The following is a 20,437-nucleotide window of genomic DNA, read 5'->3' as shown; positions in this document are numbered from 1 at the left end:
CCTGACCCATGCTACTCCTGATTGCTCACCTGCTACAAGGTATATACTGATAGGGAGCCTCAGTCCTTGAAGGAGTAAAGAGTGAGGCCAGATGTCTTATCAGTGCTCTCCTAGATAATACCCCCAAGAGGTAAACCTTCTCATGCCAAACACACACTATGCAATAGGTAGCTCAGGATATGTCTGACTTGACCTTCCCAGGGATGAGGCTTCAATGAACAACTAAAATCAGAAAGTGCTAAAGATCCAAGATAAAATGCCATTGGTGGTATGGTAGGAGATGCCCCTCTGCCAAGACATTCCTGATCCAGCAGAAGAGAAACACCTGTAAACCAAAAGAATGTATATACTTTAGTATCCATATGATGAGGTAAAACTATGGATGAAGTGAAACAGATCATAAATCTCAAAAAGTTGTAAAATATTGGTCTCAGATATTAAAGCTAATGTTGTTAAAGCCAAGATAAAGAAGTTCAGGGCAATCTTGAGAACAGTGGGCAACCCTTTGGTTCTGCTCAGGGGTAGTGGCCCCACCTATACTGTTTCCTGTCCCTGCCTCCAGTTTATGTTATTCACAGACTTGAAAAAGGGATATCAGAAGAAAGTGCTCTATAGAAAATTTCATTTGGAGAAGAAAGGAAAGAAAACTCACCTTCAAAATGATGGTGGGTGAAAGGGTAAAACAGCCCTTCTCTAATGAAAAGTTGAGAATTAACGATAAGACATATTAGGAAGTTTCCTTCATGCTATAACTGGTGAGGAAAATAAATTATTCAGTTCCACCCCTTTCCCCCCAAAATAAAAAAATACCAGCAGCAATACAAGGGAGAAGTTATCTTTAACAGTTAAGATAAAAAAGGATTAAGAATTATAATATATTTAAAATAGAATCTTTCAACAATAAAAAGACAAAACCTAATAGATAAGTGGGCAGAATATATAAAGATTCATCTCATACAGAGGAACGATAACTGGCAAATAAGTATGTGGTAAGAAGCATAGTCTCATTAGTAATCTTGGAAACTAAATTAAGACAACAATAAGATGTCATTTTATACCTACTAGATTGGCAAAACAAAACAAAAGTGAAAAACAAACAAACATTTCTGAGAATATCATGTAGATGAAGATAGGAAACACAGGAACTCTTCCATATTACTAGCTAGAGTGTATTGGTTTATTCATTTTGGAAAACAATTTGGAATTTTCTCAAGTTCAACAAGGGTAATTTCACTTTTAAGTGAATTCTCTAGAGAACCCCTTGCATCTGTGTACCAGCAAATGTGCATAAAAATATTCATAGCAAAGGGGCGCCTGGGTGGCTCAGTGGGTTAAAGCCTCTGCCTTCAGCTCAGGCCATGGTCTCAGGGTCCTGGGATCAAGCCCCGCATCGGGCTCTCTGCTCAGCAGGGAGCCTGCTTCCTCCTCTCTCTCTCTCTGCCTGCCTCTCTGACTACTTGTGATCTGTCTGTCAAATAAATAAAAAATCTTTAAAAATATTCATAGCAGCATTGATCGCAACAGGAAAAAACCCCAAAGAAGAATCCCTCAGCAGAATGGAATGATACATATTCCTATAATGGAATAGTATATAACAGTGAAAATAAATGAACTATATCCTCAACAACATAAATTCATTTTAGAAATCAAATTTTGGATTTTTGGACTAACAAGTCAAAAAGACTTAGCATGATGTTACTTACAAAGTTGAAAAGTCATATAAAACCAAAAAAATATGTAATAAAACAATTTTTTAAAAAACAAGGAGTAGATTGTCCAGGATGCTGTTAGCTCAGGGAGTGAGAGAGGTGCAAGAGGTGCAAGAGGTGCAAGAGAAGGGAAAAGCAAAGTGTAGTCCATGAGTATGTACCTAGTTCTTAAGCAAGGTAGTGTATTTATGGATCCTAATTTTTAGCATTTTAGTATGAATAAAATACAAATATTAGATAGCAGAAAATATTTTTAAAAAGCAATAACTGAGAATTTTCCATAACATAAAATCCTAAGATTAAAAAAATGTACTCTCCAGAGACAGGAGTAGAAGACCAGTAAATTGGTCATAACGGCAGGTAAAGAAATTAATGAAGGCTATCCAGTAGACATTCATGAGTATTGGGGTGCTTAGGTGGCTCAGTTGGTTAAGTGGCTGACTCTTGGTTTCAACTCAGGTCATTGTCTCAGGGTCCTGGAATCAAGCCCCGTGTCAGGCTCTACACTCAGCAGGGAGTTTGCTCAAAGATTCTCTCTCCCTCTCCCTCTGACCCCCTTCTGCTCAAGCTCTCTCTTTCTCAAATAAATAAATCATTTAAAAAATTCATGAGTATTTATCAACATTTGAGAATTCTACTGGTGCTGTGGGTGAGATGCTGAAGATCATGTTGTCTGTTTCTAGTAATGAGTTGTTGCAGAAGTTGGATCTCCTTGAACAGGCAAAAGTGGGTTTAGTTTCTGCTTACACATTAAGTTCAATGTTTTGGGTTTATTTGGCAACTCAGGGAGTTAATACCAGTAAAGCAGGAATTGGAAAGAATCAGAATATACATGAACAGAGTCAAGGAAATTAGACAAGAAAAAGACTGGCAAGCTGGATAGAGATGCAGCTTCAAGATTTGTGAAAAATGCCCTTTGGGAACCAAAATCTAAAAATGCATCCAAAGTTGCCAATGAAGGAAAAAGTAAACATAAAAAAAAATGCACTCTCCAAAAGTAATGCAGTATAAAGTAAAAATAAATAAGTAAATACACACACATATGAAACTTGTGATTTTTTTTAAAGCTTCCAAACAGAAAAGACAAATATTCTAAGAGACACTTTTCAGGCAGAAGATAAAAGATGTGGGACACCTGGCTGGCTCACTCGGCAGAGCATACGACTCTTGATAGGGTGTTGTTAGTTCAAGCTCCATGCTGGGCATGGAGCCTACTCAAAAAGGAGAAAAAAAAAAAATGAAAGATGAGATATACAGAAAAGAATGAAAAATAAAGTAGTAAGTATTAAGTAACTTTGGCTACATAAAACAATAAATATAATAGCATGTGGACATTTAAAAAATTGAAAATTCACAACACTAATAAATTACAGCAGCAATAAATAAGTTGAGATTGAGATATTGAAGTTAAAGTGTCCTGAGGTCCTTCAGCTCTCTAGGAGAATAACAAAAGTACTAACTTTAAACACTGATAAGGATTCATGTAATAACTTCCATGGTAACCACTAAAAGACTAGACACACTGTGTATAGCTTCTAAGCTAGCCAAAGGAAATACAAACTGAATTTTTTAAAAATTTAATTCAAAAGACAGCAAGAAAAGAGAGTAAAAGAAACAAGAGAAACACATGCTGTTTATAAAAGATCTCTCTAAAATACGGAGGCACAGAAAAATTGGAAGTAAAAGTGTGGCTCAAAGTTTGCCATGGCAACATTCATGAATAGAAAGATGGCATTGCTATATTACTATCGGTTAAGTGGGCTTTAAGTTAAAAGACTTCCCAGAGTATAAAGAAAGCTATGTAACAATTCTCAATTCTTATATACTGAACATAGCCTCAAAATAAATAAGGAGGAAAACATGACAAAACAAAAGAAACAATTTCCTAATCATAATGGGAGACTGTAAAACAATTTTTTCAATTATTGAAAGAATAAGCAGACAAAAAATTAGTAAAGATAGAGATTTCAACAAAATAATTAGTAAAAGTGACCTAAGGGGCAAATATTGGATACTGTACAAAAGAAGTATAAAATAGACATTGTTTTCAAACATTTACAAAAATTAACCATTTAATGGGATAAAAGACACATTTCAAGTTATTTCAGAAGAATGAAATTATATAGGCTTTGTTCTTTGTAACTAAATATAAAAGTTTTAAGAGGTAGAAAAAAACTGGAAATGAAGATACATACTTCTAAATAATGCATTATTAGAAGAAAGAATTATAAATATAAGAAAATATTTGACTTGAACAGTAACAAAAGTACTGAATGCCAAGATGTGTGATGCCAGCTAATTAAATACATATATTACATAAGATGAAGTAGTGATACTTAATTAGCAAAGTATGTGTTATAAGAAGTTTGAAAGTTTCATCAGTATTTTAGAACCAGTATAATTTGTAAATTTGTTGTTCAACAAATACTAAGAAGTCCAATGGAATATCTCTTACCCATTGTTGGAATGTAACAACTTTAGTGGTTTACAAACTTAACATTTCAACAGTTCTAGTCTTAAATATTTACCCAAGAGAAACTCAGGCTTTCACTGCAGAAATATTTATAGTAAAGTCTGTAGCTACATTATAACAGAAAAAGCTTGGAAAATTTCAAATGTTCCCTTAAAGAGAATAGGTAACTATATTTTTGGTATTTTCAAGCAGTGTATTATGCTGTGGTAATCAAAGTAAATGAATTATAGTGGTCTTAAAATACTGATGAACCTTTCAAACTTCTTTTTTTTTTTAAGATTTTTTATTTATTTATTTGACAGACAAGAGATCACAAGTAGGCAGAGAAGCAGGCAGAGAGAGAGGAGGAAGCAGGCTCTCTGCTGAGCAGAGAGCCGGATGCGGGGCTCCATCCCAGGGCCCTGGGATCATGACCTGAGCCGAAGGCAGAGGCTTTAACCCACTGAGTCACCCAGGCGCCCCACCTTTCAAACTTCTTATAACATATACTTTGCTCACTAAGTATCACTACTTCATTTTATGTACTATATGTATTTACGTATATATACATACATCTACAGTGCACAGTAGTATGTTGTTGTATGTATAGACCACATTTTGTTTATCCATTCATCTGTTGATGGCATTTGGGTTGTTTTCCATCTTTTAGCTCTTCTAAATACTGGTGCTATGAACACTGGCATACAAATATCTGTTCAAGTCCCTATTTCCGTACTATGTTATTTTTTAGTATATTAAAAGTTTCTTTGATGAAAAAGAGATACTAATTTTATATAGTCTTGCTAAAAATCATTCCCTACACCAAGATCAAGAAGGTATTCTCCCATGTTTTCTTTCTGCACCAATAAGAGTGAAGTAACACAATATTGGTTATAAATCCCAGAGTATTAGTTACAATATATCTTATGCAATTAAAAGAAATTTAAATGAAAATATCTTTTAAAGGAATATATCTGTGTTAAAACAATATTTTAAAACATTAAATAAATTATCAAAACAAGAGGCAGGAGAGTAGCTTGAGGGGGAAGGACACAGAGATTAGAATAAATCAGATTAGAATAGATTAGATGAGATTAGATTAGAAGGACACAGAAATGTATATGCTAAAGGGATTGGCATGACCTTATAAAATAATTGAAAAAAAATTTAAAAATTGTTGGAATTCATTAACATTTACATGCTTAGTAGATTAAAAACCTATAAACAAAAGTCAACTAGGTTTTATAACAACAACAAAGTTAGAAAATGATATTTTTAAAAAATACCACTTAGCACAGTACAACTTCACTGAAAAACAATAAAAAGACTCTAAATAAATGGAAAGACATGCTGTAGTCATGGATTGGAAAAATCATTATTTTAAAGATGTCAGTTCTCTCCCAATTGACCTATAGACTCAAAGCAATCCCAGTCAAAATCTTAGACTGTGTGCATGTGCACGGGTGTGTGCACGCACACAGGCATGAATGCACAAATGCAGGACTAGAATAACATATTCAATAGTGTATGGAAATTCATAGGGCCAGCAATAATCAAGATCTACCAAAAATGAAAATGTATTATAAAGCTGTAAGTAAGACTGTATAGCATTATTGCTTAAGGAGTAAATTATATGTTAAGAGATGATGCAAAAATATATAAGCTATTCAACTTGTGTCTTGTTTCTATACGCTCTTTAATGTATCTTGAATTTCATATGGCATTCATCTATTTTCCTATTTAATAATGATTAAACAAGTAAGAAAATAAGTGTTGATGGATATCAACTTAAAAGGAAGTTATGCTATAGGACTCTGTCCTTGTGCTTTCTACATTTAACATTCTTGATAAGTAACATGAAATGATGAAAGTCTTAGGTTTCAAAATTACCTCAATAATTATTTTCTCTAAACTTATATATCTTATGCATTTTATAAAACACATTTTATAGACATTATTATATTTAATATTCATAGTAAACCTATGAAATAGAGAATGTAATTTTGGGTGGAATAAGTTGGAACCCATTATTGCCTAAAGCCAACAGGATTTAAACACCTGAATTAATTTAATTTAATTTATTTATTTTTAAACACTTTATTAATCTGTTTGACAGGGAGAGGGAGAGAACACAAGCAGGGGAGTGGCAGGCAGAGGGAGAAGCAGGCTCCCTGCTGACATGGGAGCCCGATGTGGGGCTCAATCCCAGGACCCTGAGATCATGACCACACCCCAAGGCAGAAGCTTAACCAACTGAGCCACCCAGGCACCCCAAGCCTGAATTTATTTTAAAAAATGACTTATACAAAATAGAGTTACCCTATGACCTTGCAATTGCACTACTAGGTATTTACCCCAAAGATACTGACGTAGTGAAAAGAAGAGCCATCTATACCCCAATGTTCATAGCAGCAATGACCACAATCACCAAACTATGGAAAGAGCCAAAATGCCCTACAACAGACTAATGGATAAAGAGGATATGGTCCAAATATACAATGGAATATTACGCAGCCATCAGAAAGGATGAATACCCAACTTTTGTATCAACATGGATGGGACTGGAGGAGATTATGCTGAGTGAAATAAGTCAAGCAGAGAGAGTCAATTATCATACAGTTTCACTTACTTGTGGAGCATAAGGAATAACATGGAGGTCCTTAGGAGAAGGAAAGGAAAAGTGAATTGGGGGAAATCAGAGGGAGAGACGAACCATGAAAGACTGTGGACTTGGAGCGGAGAAGGGTGCGGGGTTAGGTGAGCCTGGTGGTGGGTATTCAGGAGGATACATATTGCATGGAGCACTGGGTGTGGTGCATAAACAATGAGTCTTGGAACACTGAAAAAAAATAAAATTTAAAATAAAATAAAATAAAAAATAACTCATGCAAATATGGATGGAGGTGATTTAGTTTAATGGCAATTTTAAATAGAGTTGAAAAGGAACCTTCATATGAGAAAAGATAATACTAAACAAAAATGAAAATTTTTAGTCTCTTTTATAGTAGCAAAATATAATTTCAAGGGAAGTGATGGCAAGTTGTATTCTGCATTAGTCAGATAATACTAGGAATCTGTGTTCAGTTCTAGGTACCATATTTTGGAAGACATCAATAAACTAGAGAACATCTGCTCAGGAAAGGCAAAGATGATTAAAAAATTAAAACTGTCATGAGAGGAATGGTTGAGATTTGCCTGGAACATTAAAGCTCTCATCAAATATTTTAAAAAGCATCCTGTTAAAAAAAAAAAGAATTATTTAAAGTTGGCTCAGAGAATAGATATATGGCCAACAGATGAAAACTATAAGAGTACATGTTTCAACTAAATATAGGAAGAACTTTTCTAATCATTCAAAATGTTCCATTTAACCTCAAGGTTTGGTGGTGTGCAGATTATATTCCAGCTAAGTGCCTGATTTTTTTGTTCCTATCCATTGAACATACATAATCTGCATAGAATCTGCACTGATTTTAGTGAGATTTTTAAAATATTTTTTAAAGATTTATTTATTTATTTTGGGGGGAGGGGCAGAGGAAGAGGGAGAGAGAGTCTTATACAAACTCTGTGCACAGTGCAGACCCCCCAACGCAGGGCTCAATCCCACAACCCTAAGATCACGACCTAAGCCAAAACCAAGAGTAGGATGCTTAACCTACTGTGCCAGCCAGGTTCCCCTTTTAAAAATTTTTATGTAGGCAAACCACCATCCAGATCAAGACAGAGTACATTTTCCAGAACCCCAGAGATAAGGGCTATGTGGTCACGGGCTTTACAACTAGAGAAGACGAACATTAGAGAAAAACAATGTAGTGTGACAGAGGGCAAGTTCTGAAGGGGCTCTGAGAGCATCTAATGGAGAATGGAACCTGATCGAGGGATAAGGGAAATATCTCAAGGATGTGACATTAAAGAGACTGGAGATGAAGAGGAGTGAATTTGACAAAGGATGAGTTTGCTGGGGAATTTTCTGTAAGGGGTACAGTGTGTGCGAAGTTCCACCGTTCAGAAAGTAAGAGAGCATGGAGTGTTCAAGAAACAGAGACAACTAAGAAGGGAAACAGAATAAAAATGAAGATAAGTAAGCACCAAAGCAACTGCATTATTTTCCTTTAGCTGATCCAAAACAGCTTCTATCATCTTCCTATAATATTGATGAGAAATAAACCAACTTACTTGAACAAATAAACAAAAGAATATGGTAATTTTTCTCCTCCCGTCTGCGTTTCCCAGAACCTTCTGTTTAGGCCAAAGGCCCTTTCCTAACTCTGTCCTCTTAATTTCAGCCCAGGCTTCCCGTGTTTTATTTCTTACGCCTTGTGGTCTTCGAATATCTCCTGATCTTTCCAGTGGCTTATTACATAAATATTCCTCTTGGGATTCAGTATATTTTAAGGTAAAAGACTTGACTCTTACTTCCTCAAGAAAGGAGGAGGAGAAAGAAGATGAAAGAAGCAACTAATACTTTGTTAGGAAACATCTTTTTGGAATAAAAATTACTAAATTATATCACATGTCCCAATCTGGGAAAAAGGTCTCATCAAAGTGCTATTAACTATAAAATAAATGAAGCCATTAAGAAAAATATTAATAATTACTATAAATTAAAACTTCAAAATTTGGGGTAGTCTTTTCAATTTTATCCATGGTTTTTTCGTGTGTGTGTGGCATGCCCTGATTATAACTTTCTCTGAATTGTAGTAATAGCTAAATTCATTGAAAGCTTACTCTGTTCCAAGATCTTTACATGTATTTATTTATGTAATTCTTACAACAACATATGAGGTAGCTATTATTATTATGACCATTTAACAGATGAGGAAATTGCCCAGAGTCACATAGCTAGTAAAACAGTCTAACCCTGGCAATCTAACTTCAGATCCTCCAGCCCTAAAAGAGTGCTCGTTAATGATGATGAAAAAATTGTAACTGTAAGAAATACCTGGTTGGGGGCGCCTGGGTGGCTCAGTGGGTTAAGCCGCTGCCCTCGGCTCGGGTCATGATCTCAGGGTCCTGGGACCGAGTCCCGCATCGGGCTCTCTGCTCAGCGGGGAGCCTGCTTCCCTCTCTCCCTTTCTCTCTGCCTGCCTCTCTATCTACTCTGATCTCTGTCAAATAAATAAATAAAATCTTTAAAAAAAAAAAAAAAAAAGAAATACCTGGTTGGCCCAGATTCCCCAAACATCACTGAGGCCACTCACAGAATACTGGTAGAGTGCCATATTATCTTTTCTTGCCTAAATAAGCCCCATAAAGAATTTCTAGAAAAGGTAGAAGTCTAAATCCCCTTTCTCAACAAACCTGTATTTCTCAACATAGAAGAAGGGTATTTAGAAAATACCATGGAGCCCCTTAGGATCTGTGGCAAGGGGAGAGTTACTGTTCTCCTAGCTGTGAGCAATCTGAAAGAGTAAGGTTGGTCATAGGATTTCTCCCTCTGTTTTTGCTACCTTATTTTCTTTTGATTAGCTCCATCCCGCTCCTCAATCCCTCCCCTACCCAATCCTGGGTGCCCAGTGTGCTTGACTGCGTCCCTCTTCACTTTGACCTAAAACACCTTTCCAGCCCTCTCCCAATGCTGACTCACTAACCTGCCAAACTATCCTGTGTATTAACTAGTGAGCCAATAGTCTGTTCTATCCTTGATATAGTGTAATAGTAAGAGCATTAGATTTGGAGTCAGAGGCTTCCATCTGCCATTAGCCATATGACCCTGAGCAAGTTGTATAATTTCTCTGAGCCTCAGTTCCCCAATGCTAATAGAAAAATGACAATGAACCAAAGAACTTTGTAAATTATAAAGTACTAGGGGAAATATTAAATTATTAACATGTGAATCAAAAACTCTTTAAGGGAGTTTTATTTCTGGATATAATGTCTTAACTTACAGGGTGAATTTTTATGATAACGTCAGGTGATGCAGGTAACTATACAGGAGTTAATTTGAGAGCTGAGAGGATCTTTCTGTGTCTTTTGAAAACACCTCAAAAGCAGGTGTCTTGTCTTTCCACATAACTCCATATAGTACGCAGGTGCACAATTTAAAGTGTATGTATCTCCCATAATAAACATCTACCTCCAATCTATTAGCAATCTATTAACAGAGTGAATTATTGGGACATGCAAAGGACTAGGCTATTCACGACTACTTTGGTTTTGTACTATCCTAACCAGACCCCTGAATAGTAAATTGTTCTGCATGCACATCCTAATGAGCACCAAGCTTCAAAGAGGTCCCACAGACATTTCAGCAAGAGGCCTTCATTTGGTACAAACTCCAGATTACTGCTGGAAGGCTGTTTTGTGTTTTTGAATGGCTGGAAAATATACTACCTTTTAAAACTGTAATTAACTATTGTTTTCTTAAGCATAAGTCATTTAATTTGGTCATATGCCACCTCTGGATTTGTTGATATAAATTTGTATTTGGGAATATTAATAGCAAAATATAATCTACAATCCTTGTCCACACAAATTGCAGTAAATTACAGTTCACCAAATTGCTGTGCTAAGAGGAAAACAGAAGTGGTTGTGGATTTCATAAAGCAAACATAGCATTCCAAAAATAATTACAGACTTGTCACCTTAAAATATCCAGTTGTTTCTCAAAAGTGATCAGTATTAAGTAAAGACATGTTCATCCATGTTAGATTTCATTGACTTTACAGTTACCAATCCTTCCCCCTCTCCACCTATTTTTTGATATTTATTTTAGAAAAGTTGGTCCTTTTTCTTTACTTTTCTGAGGAGAAAAAGGTAATGTATAAAAAAGAATATGAAAACATTTATATGGATACACAAACTTCATTTGCAGAAAATTACATGCCACTGATGTTATATGACTTATTATCTAACAATATAATTCTTTAACTATAGACAATTTGCTGTATTTTAAAACCCTAGGAAGCAACGTCAGTTTTTTATTTGTTTTGTTTTGCTTTTGAAGTAATGCTTTTTAGAGCAAACTGAAGTTATTAGGAAACAGCCCTTTGCAGCTTCCACTGTCCTATTCAAACTTAAGTTTTAAATAAATTACTCTATGTATATACAAAGCATATGGAAATGCTCACATAACACACAAGCTTCTTATATATTAAGTTTTTATTTAAAAAAAAGCACATCCATTTCTCAACATAAAACTTAAAAAAATAAAAAAACTTTAAAAATCTATGTTTAGTCCTGACCAACTCTGAAAAAAGGAAGACTAAGGAGATCTTGGAACCCAACAAGGACACAAACATGGACATTAAGAATTGTCCTCTAAAATAAAATTGTAATCAGAATGTTTATCAGTAAAAGCCTACAGGTCTCTACATTTTAATGACTTTTGGAGCTAAGCAGAAGTGATTCAAGAAAGATTCCAAACCTTCTATAACCATTTTACACCATTATACAACCGAATTAAAAGTTCACCAAAAGCTGTATAGTATAGGTATACTCGGTTGTTTTATGTAAGCTCAGCTCAGAGAGAAAAAGTCACAAGGAGTTGATTTTTAATGTTAATTTTGATTTCTAATGCTTACAATAAATTAAGTCAACCACTTTCTAAGTTCCGGACTGCCACACATGATCTAAACTGCTCTGTGGGGATAAAACACTTTAGAAGCTCATAATTCCTACAGAGTGTTTTGATTATTTTATACAAACTAAACTCAAACAGCAAAAAATTTCACAAGGGAAATTGTTGTGTGGTTTAAGGCCACATAATCTGGTTTCAACCCTTGTCTTTGCCTTGAGTTAAAGGCATACTCATTAACTTGAAACAATAAACTCAAACCTTAACATTTCTGGAAAGAATTCAATTCAGGACTTTGGCAGTATCAATGGTAAATATTACACATAGGCTCGATGTGATCTTATACAGATATACAGAACATGTAGGTAATGTAGGCAATGCCAAAGTTTTAAATGAGCAACAGATATACTACGTATAATTGCCTTATATATGGACATTGGCCCTTCACACACACACGTGCAAAACTTTCTAATTTTCTCAATACTGAATTATAAGCTGTGGTTATAACTTCAAAATCTATTTAGAGAAAAAACGCAGAATGGAATTGGAGTGGTGATAATTATATACCACATTAGAAAAGTTGATCAATGATAAATTTAAAAAAGAAAAAAAAAAAGGTTGGGCCAGGTAAAAATAGACTAAAAAAATAACTACCCACTTCGAGTTTATAGTCAAAAAAGAATGACATAGGCTAAGTAAGCAACATCCTAACACCTTAGCTAAATGTGATGGAATTGGATTAGGCATTAACACAGAGAAAAAAGAAAAAATGGATATTTTAAATGGGTAATAAGGTTTTTTTCTTTGTAAGAACTAATGTGAGTTAAATTTAGGTGGAAGAGAAAACAGGATGCAGCACATTAAAAAGAGAAGGAAACATTATAGGAATAAATAGAGGGGGGGAAAAAAGACCTAGAAGGCAGAGAGGTGCAGGATGGAAAAGATTATGTACACATGTCAGAACAGTCTAGAGCTTAGCACATATTTCACTAAGGACTGTCTAAAACAATCAGATAGTTTAACTCACTCAAATATAAAATAAGACTATGAATAGGAAAGAGAATAATGGAATGTGGTGGTTCTAAGAAATTTTTCCAAACTATAACTCTCCCACACTAGCTCTACATTTGCCTTTGTAATAGCAAGGTTGGAAATCACCAATTCATACGGAATTAGCCATCATATATTTTTTGAAAAACTGCCCCATATATCCACTCCTTGTTTTAGAAGTTGAACTACTATAACAAAGTAAAGCCATGGCAAAGAAAATTCCATGTAATTAAAAATAGGTTTGCCAAAGAAACCATCATTCTATCTCCCCAAATTTAGAGGTTATTTTCAAAATGTTACTGGTGTGTAAACAAAATATCCACTTCTGCCTCCATCCCCCACCATGCTAGCCCCAACCCCAAACACTATGAACTTTAGACTATTTGCAGAGTAAGCTCCAGCTCTATCTATATTGTCCAAACATGGTATACCTTATACCATATATGTACCATAAATTGCACTATCTGCTCAAAGCCTTCTACCTTCTATTTCTACACTATATTCTTATGTACTTACTCATTAGTTCATCAGGATTTACTGAGTTCGAGACACTGGCACTGTATTATATATTATGTTCTAGACACTGGCACTGTAAATAAGACATTCATGAATTCCAATCTTGAACAGTCAAGAGCCTAGCAGGTATTTTTGACAAGTTTCAATATAATATGGGAAGTACAGATTATTATAAGAGCACATAAGAGAAATTCCCAATTGTTGTGGTATAAGACGGAAAATCAAGGTAGGCTTCCTGAAGGCTGAAATCTAAAGGCTCAGTCCATCTACTCAGAAGACAAGTGAAAATTAATTTCTAACTTATCTCCTACAGCCTTGTAAAATCCTATCAGTTACTAATTCCTTTTGCTTAATTAAATCACATATTCCTTTTGCTTAATTAAATCTTTCATGGAACATTTGCTTTAAACCCTTGTTATTCTGGTCATTGTCTCAATGTTCTTTATCCATCTAAAAAATTTACCATTGTCCTTTGCCTTTTTTATTTTTATTTTTTTTAATTATTTATTTTTTACTCAAATTTTTTTACTCTTAATTTTTTTTTTCAGTGTTCCAAAATTCATTGTTTACGCATCACACCCAGTGCTCCATGCAATATATGCCCTCCTTAATACCCATCAACAGGCTCACCCAACTCCCCACCTCCCTCCCCTCCAAACCCCTCAGTTAATTTCTCAGAGTCCACAGTCTCTCATGGTTTGTTCTCCCCCTCCAATTTCCCCCAACTCACTTCTCCTCTACTCAATTTTTTTTTAAGGAAGATTTTTTGTTTATGTGAGAGATACGGAGATAGTGAGCAAGTGAGCTGAGAAGAGGAGCAGAGGAAAAGAGAGACTCATAAGCAGGCTCTAGCATGGAGCCTGATGCAGGAGCTGATCTCACCATCCTGAGATCATGACCTGAGCCAAAATCAAGAGGTGGTTGCTCAACTGACTGAGTCACCCAGGCACCCCCCATTTGCCTTTTTTAAAAAGTAGTATCTACTGTGTGGTACATAAACAATGACTCTTAGAACACTGAAAAAAATAAAATTAAATTAAGATGTTAAAAAAAGTAATATTTAACATTTATCAAATGCTTACTGAGGGCTGGGCACTCATTCTATGTATTTTACCCTTTTTTTCTTAATAATCCTCTTGACAATTTTATGAGACAGGTAATATTACTATCTTCATTTCACAGATGAGAAGACTGAGGCTTTGAGCATTTTAGTAATTTACTCATGGTCAGCTAGCTGGTCAGTTGTAGCACCACGACTAGTATCTGTGTCTCATTTGAATGCTCAGCCTGCGTTCTTGACTACTACCACTACCGCCTTCTTTTTTGCTACTTCAAAGCCCAGGTTAATTCCATTATGCATCTCCTTTCTGCAGAAGTTGAAGTGGAATACTGCCAGGCATAGGAAGAAAATAAAACTTTTCAACTAAAACAAAGTGAAAGAGCCCTAGACTCGCGTTACCCTCATACCAAAACCAGACATGAATATTATAAGAAAATTAATAATACAGACCAGTAGAATTAATAATATTTTTAAAAGATTTTTATTTTTTTATTTATTTGACAGACAGAGATCACAAGTAGATGCAGAGGCGGGGGTGGGGGGGCGGTGGGAAGCAGGCTCCCTGCTGAGCAGAGAGCCTGATGAGGGGCTTGATCCCAGGACCTGAGATCATGACCTGAGCCGAAGGCAGAGGCTTTAACACACTGAGCCACCCAGGCGCCCAGAATTAATAATATTGATAAACCCCTGGACAGGTTTATCAAAAGGAAACAAGAAAGAACCCAAATAAATAAAATCATGAATGAAAGAGGAGAGATCACAACCAACACTGAAGAAATACAAACAATTTTAAGAACATATTACAAGCAACTATATACCATCAAACCAAGCAATCTGGAAGAAATGGAAGAATTCCTAGAGAAATATAAACTACCAAAACTGAAACAGGAAGAAGCAAAAGACTTGAACAGACACATAACCAGTAAGGAGATTGAAGCAATAATCAAAAATCTGCCAAAAACAAGAGTCCAGGGCCAGATGGATTTCCAGGGGATTCTACCAAACATTTAAACACTAAAGAATACCTATTCTTCTGAGCAAAAACAAAAAACAAACAAACAAACAAACAAAAACAGAGGTGGAAGGACAACTTCCAAGCTCTTTCTGTGAGGCCAGCATTACCTTGATCCCAAAACCAGACAAAGATCCCAACAGAAAGGAGAATTACATACTAATATCCCTGATGAACATGGATGCCAAAATTCTCACCAAGACACTAGCTGATAGGATCCAACTGTACATTAAAAGGATTATTCACCATAGCCAAGTGGGATTTATTCCTGTGTTGCAAAGGTGGTTCAACATTCACAAATCAATTAATGTGATATACTACATTAATAAAAGAAAGACAGAACCATATGATCCTCTCAATAGATGCAGAAAAAGCATTTGACAAAGTACAAATGCTCTTCACAGCATAGGGATAGAGGGAATATACCTCAATATCATAGAAGCTATCTATGAAAAGCCCATGGTGAATATCATTCTCAATGGGGAAAAACAGAGCTTTCCCCCTTAGGTCAGGAACATAGCAGGAATGTCCACTATCACCACTGTTGCTCAGCATAGTACTAGAAGTCCTTGCCTCAGCAATCAGACAACAAAAAGAAATAAAAGGCATCTGAATCAGCAAAGAAGAAGTCAAACTCTCACTTTTTGCAGATAACATGATTCTCTGTCGAAAATCCAAAATACTGCACCCTAAAATCGCTAGAACTCACACAGGAATTCAACAAAGTGACAGGATAGAAAATCAATGCACAGAAATCAGTTGCATTTCTTTACACTAACAATGAAACAGAAGTAAGAGAAATTAAGGGGTTGACTCCATTTACAATTGTACCAAAACCCATAAGGTACCTAGGAGTAAACCTAACCAAAAAGGCAAAGGATCTGAATCAGAAAACTATAGAACACTCTTGGAAGAAATTGAGGAAGAAATGGAAAAATGTTCCATGCTCATGGATTGAAGAACAAATATTGTTCAAGTGTCTATGCTACCTAGAGCAATCTATTCATTCAATACAATCCCTATCAAAATACTATCAACTTTTTTCACAGAGCTGGAACAAAAAATCCTAAAATTTGTATGGAATCAGAAAAGACCCTTAACAGCCAAAAGAATGTTGAAAAAGAAAACCAAAGCTGGTGGCATCACAATCCCGAACTTCAAGCTCTACTACAAAGCTGTGATCATCAAAACAGCATGGTACCGGCACAAAAACAGACACACAGATCAATGGAAAAGAATAGGGAGCTCAGAAATGGACCCTCAATGCTATGATCAACTGATCTTCGACAAAGCAGGAAAGAATATCTAATGGAAAAAAGATAGTCTCTTCAACAAACGGTGTTGGGAAAATTGGATAGCCACATGCGGAAGAATGAAACTGGAACATTTCCTTATACTATACACAAAGGTAAACTCAAAATGGATGAAAGACCTAAATGTGAGACAGGAATCCATGAAAATCCTAGAGGAAGGTACCTGGGTGGCTCAGTTATTAAGTGTCTGCCTTCGGCTCAGGTCATAATCCCAGGGTCCTGGGATCAGGTCCGCATCAGGCTCCCCACTCAGTGGGGAGCCTGCTTCTCCCTCTGCCTGCTGCTCCCCCTGCTTGTGTTCCCTCTCTCGCTGTCTCTCTCTCTCTGTCAAATAAATAAATAAAATATTTTAAAAGGAAAAAAAAAAAAAGCCCTAGAGGAGAACACAGGCAGCAGCCTCTAAGACCTCAGTGGTAGGAACATCTTGCTAGACACATCTCCAAAAGCAAGGGAAACAAAGGCATAAATTAACTATGGGACTTCCTCAAGATAAAAAGCTTTTGCACAGCAAAGGAAACAGCCAACTAAGCCAAAAAAAAAAAGCAATCTACAGAATGGGAGAAGATACTTGCAAATGTCTTTTCAGATAAAGGGCTAGTATCCAAAATCTATAAAGAACGTATCAACCTAACAAAGAACAAATAATCTAATCAAGAAAGGGCAGAAGACATGAACAGACATTTCTCCAAAGAAGACATGCAGATAGTCAACAGACATGAAAAAAATGCTCAATGTCACTCAGCACTAGGGAAATACAAATCAAAACCACAATGATATACCACTTCACACTGGTCAGAATGGCTAAAATGAACAATTCAGGAAATGACAGATGTTGGCAAGGATGTGGAGAAAGGAGAACCCTCTTAGGCTGTTGGTGGGAATGTAGACTTGTGCAGTCACTCTGGAAAACAGTATGGAGGTTCCTCAAAAGGTTGAAAATAGACCTACCTATGACCCAGAAATTGCACTACTAGGTATTTACCCCAAAGATACAAATGTAGTGATCTGATGGGGCACCTGCACCCCAATGTTTATAGCAGCAATGTCCACAATAGTCTATGGAAAGAGCCCAGATGTCCATTGACAGATGAATGGATAAAGATGTGAAGGGGAGATATATATATATATATATATATATATATATATATATATTCGATAAAGAAGATGAATACTACTCAGCCATCAAAAAAAAAAGAAATCTTGCCATTTGAGATGACATTGATGGAACTAGAGGGTATTATGCTAAGTGATATAAGTCAATCAGAGAAAGGCAATTATCATATGCTTTCACTCATATGTGGAATTTAAGAAACAAAACAGAGGATCATAGGGGAAGGGAGGGAAAAATAAAACCAGATGAAATCAGAGAGGGAGAAAAACAATAAGAGACTCTTAATCATAGGAAACAAACAGGGTTGAGGAGAGGAGAGGGTTGGGTGATGGGGTAACTGAGTGATGGGCAGTAAGGAGGGCATGTAATGTAATAAGCACTGGGTATTATATGAGACTGATGAATCACTGAACCCTGCCTCTGAAACTAATAATACACTATATGTTAATTAACTTAACTTAAATGAAAAATAATAGAAAAAAGTACAGACCAATATCTCCCATGCAGATAGATGCAAAAATCCTCCAATAATGTATAAAAAGAACTATATACCATAACTAAGTGGGATATATTCTAGGCATGTAAGTTTGGTTCAACATTCAGAAATTCATGTAATACATTACCTTAATAGGCTAAAGAGGAAAAATCACATGCTCATATCTCACATGCTTGTAGATGCAAATCAAAACAAAAGAAAACCTCTCAGCAAACTCGCAATAGAAAGGAACTTCTTCAACTTGATAAAGAACATCTACAAAAAAACCTGCTGTTAACATCATGCCTGATGGTGAAAAATTAGAAGCTTTCCCACTGAGAGTAAGAAAAAGGTAAGGATGTCCCTCTCACCACTACTTTTCAACAGTACTGGAAGTAAGGGAAGTCCTAGCTAATGTGATTAGAGAAGAAAAGAAAATAAAAGGCATACAGATTAAGAAGAAAGAAATAAAACCGTCTTTTTTCACAGATGACACGGTTGTTAGTGTGGAAAATCCCAAAGAATCAACAAAAAACTCCTGGAACTTTTAAGTGATTACAGCAAGGTGGCAAGATACAAAGTTAACATACAAAAGTCATTCACTCTCCTATATACTAGCCATGAACAACTAGAATTTAAAATTAAAAAACACAGTATCATTAGCAGCCCCCAATATGAAATACTCAGGTATAAATCTAACAAAATATATATAAAATATATATAAGGAAGACTACAAAGCTGTGATGAAATAAATCAAAGAACTAAAAATTGGATAGCTGTTCCATATTCACAGATAGGAAGACAATATTGTCACAATGCCAATTCTTCCTAAACTGGTAAACAGATTAAATGCAATTACAATAAAAATACCATCAAATTATTTTATGAATATCTGATTTATGATACCAAAGAGCCAATACAATATTGAAGGGAACAAATTCAGAGGACTTACACTGTCCAAGTTCAAGACACACCATAAAGTTACAGTAACCAGTACAGTATGATTGGTGAAAAATAGGCAAACAAACGAGTAGAACACAATAGAGAACCCATAAATAGACCCTCACAAATATAGTCAACTGATCTTTGACAAAGGAGCAAACACACAAAACAAAACGCAGCAAAAATTCCCTTTTTAATACATGGTGCTGGAACAATTGGACAACCACATACAAAAAATGAATCTACACACAGACCCTACATTCTTCACAAAATTAACTCAAAATGAATGATAGGTTTACATGCAAAATGCGAAACTATAAAACTCCTAGAAGATAACCTAGGAGAAACTCTAGATGACTTTGGGTTTGGTGATGACTTTTTAGGTACAACCTCAAAGGCCAAGTCCATGAAAAAACGAATTGATGAACTAGAATTCATTAAAATTAAAAACTTCTGCTCTGTGAAAGACACATTTAGGAGAATGAAAAGACAAGGCACAGAATGGTAGAAAATATTTGTAAACAATATGTCTGATAATAAACTGATATGCAAATACAAAAAATATCTTAAAACTCAACAAGAAGGAAAAAAAAGACCTATTTAAAAATGGGATCTTGGGGCACCTGGGTAGCTCAGTGGGTTAAGCCTCTGCCTTTGGCTCAGGTCATGATCTCAGGGTGCTGGGATCAAGCCCCTCATCGGGCTCTCTGCTCAGCAGGGAGCCTGCTTCCCCCCTCTCTCTCTGCCTACTTGTGATCTCTCTCTCTGTGTCAAATAAATAAATAAAATCTTTAAAAAAAAAAAAGGGATTTTGGGGCGCCTGGGTGGCTCAGTGGGTTAAAGCCTCTGTCTTCAGCTCAGGCCATGATCCCAGGGTCCTGGGATCAAGCCCCACATCGGGCTCTCTGTTCTGCAGGGAGCCTGCTTCCTCCTCTCTCTGCCTGCCTCTCTGCCTGCTTGTGATCTTTGTCTGTCAAATAAATAAATAAAATCTTAAAAAAAAAAAAAAAGGGATTTTAATAGAAACCATACCAAAGAACAAAAATAGATGCCAAATAAGCATATGAAAAGATACTTTACATCATATGTCATCAGGGAAATGCAAATTAAATCAACAATGAGATATCACTACAAACCTATTAGAATGGCCAAAACCCAAAACAGCAGTTGAGTCTGCTTGTCCCTCTCCTTCCAACCCTGCCCCCACTTGTGGGCTCCCTCTCTCTCTTTCTCTCCTGCTCAAAGAGATAAAATCTTTTAAAAAATCAAATGCTGGTGAGG

The sequence above is a fragment of the Martes martes genome (genome assembly GCF_963455335.1).
Source record: "Martes martes genome assembly, chromosome: 4".
In the NCBI taxonomy this organism is placed as follows: domain Eukaryota; kingdom Metazoa; phylum Chordata; class Mammalia; order Carnivora; family Mustelidae; genus Martes; species Martes martes.
Note: the sequence above shows the minus strand (reverse complement) of the source record.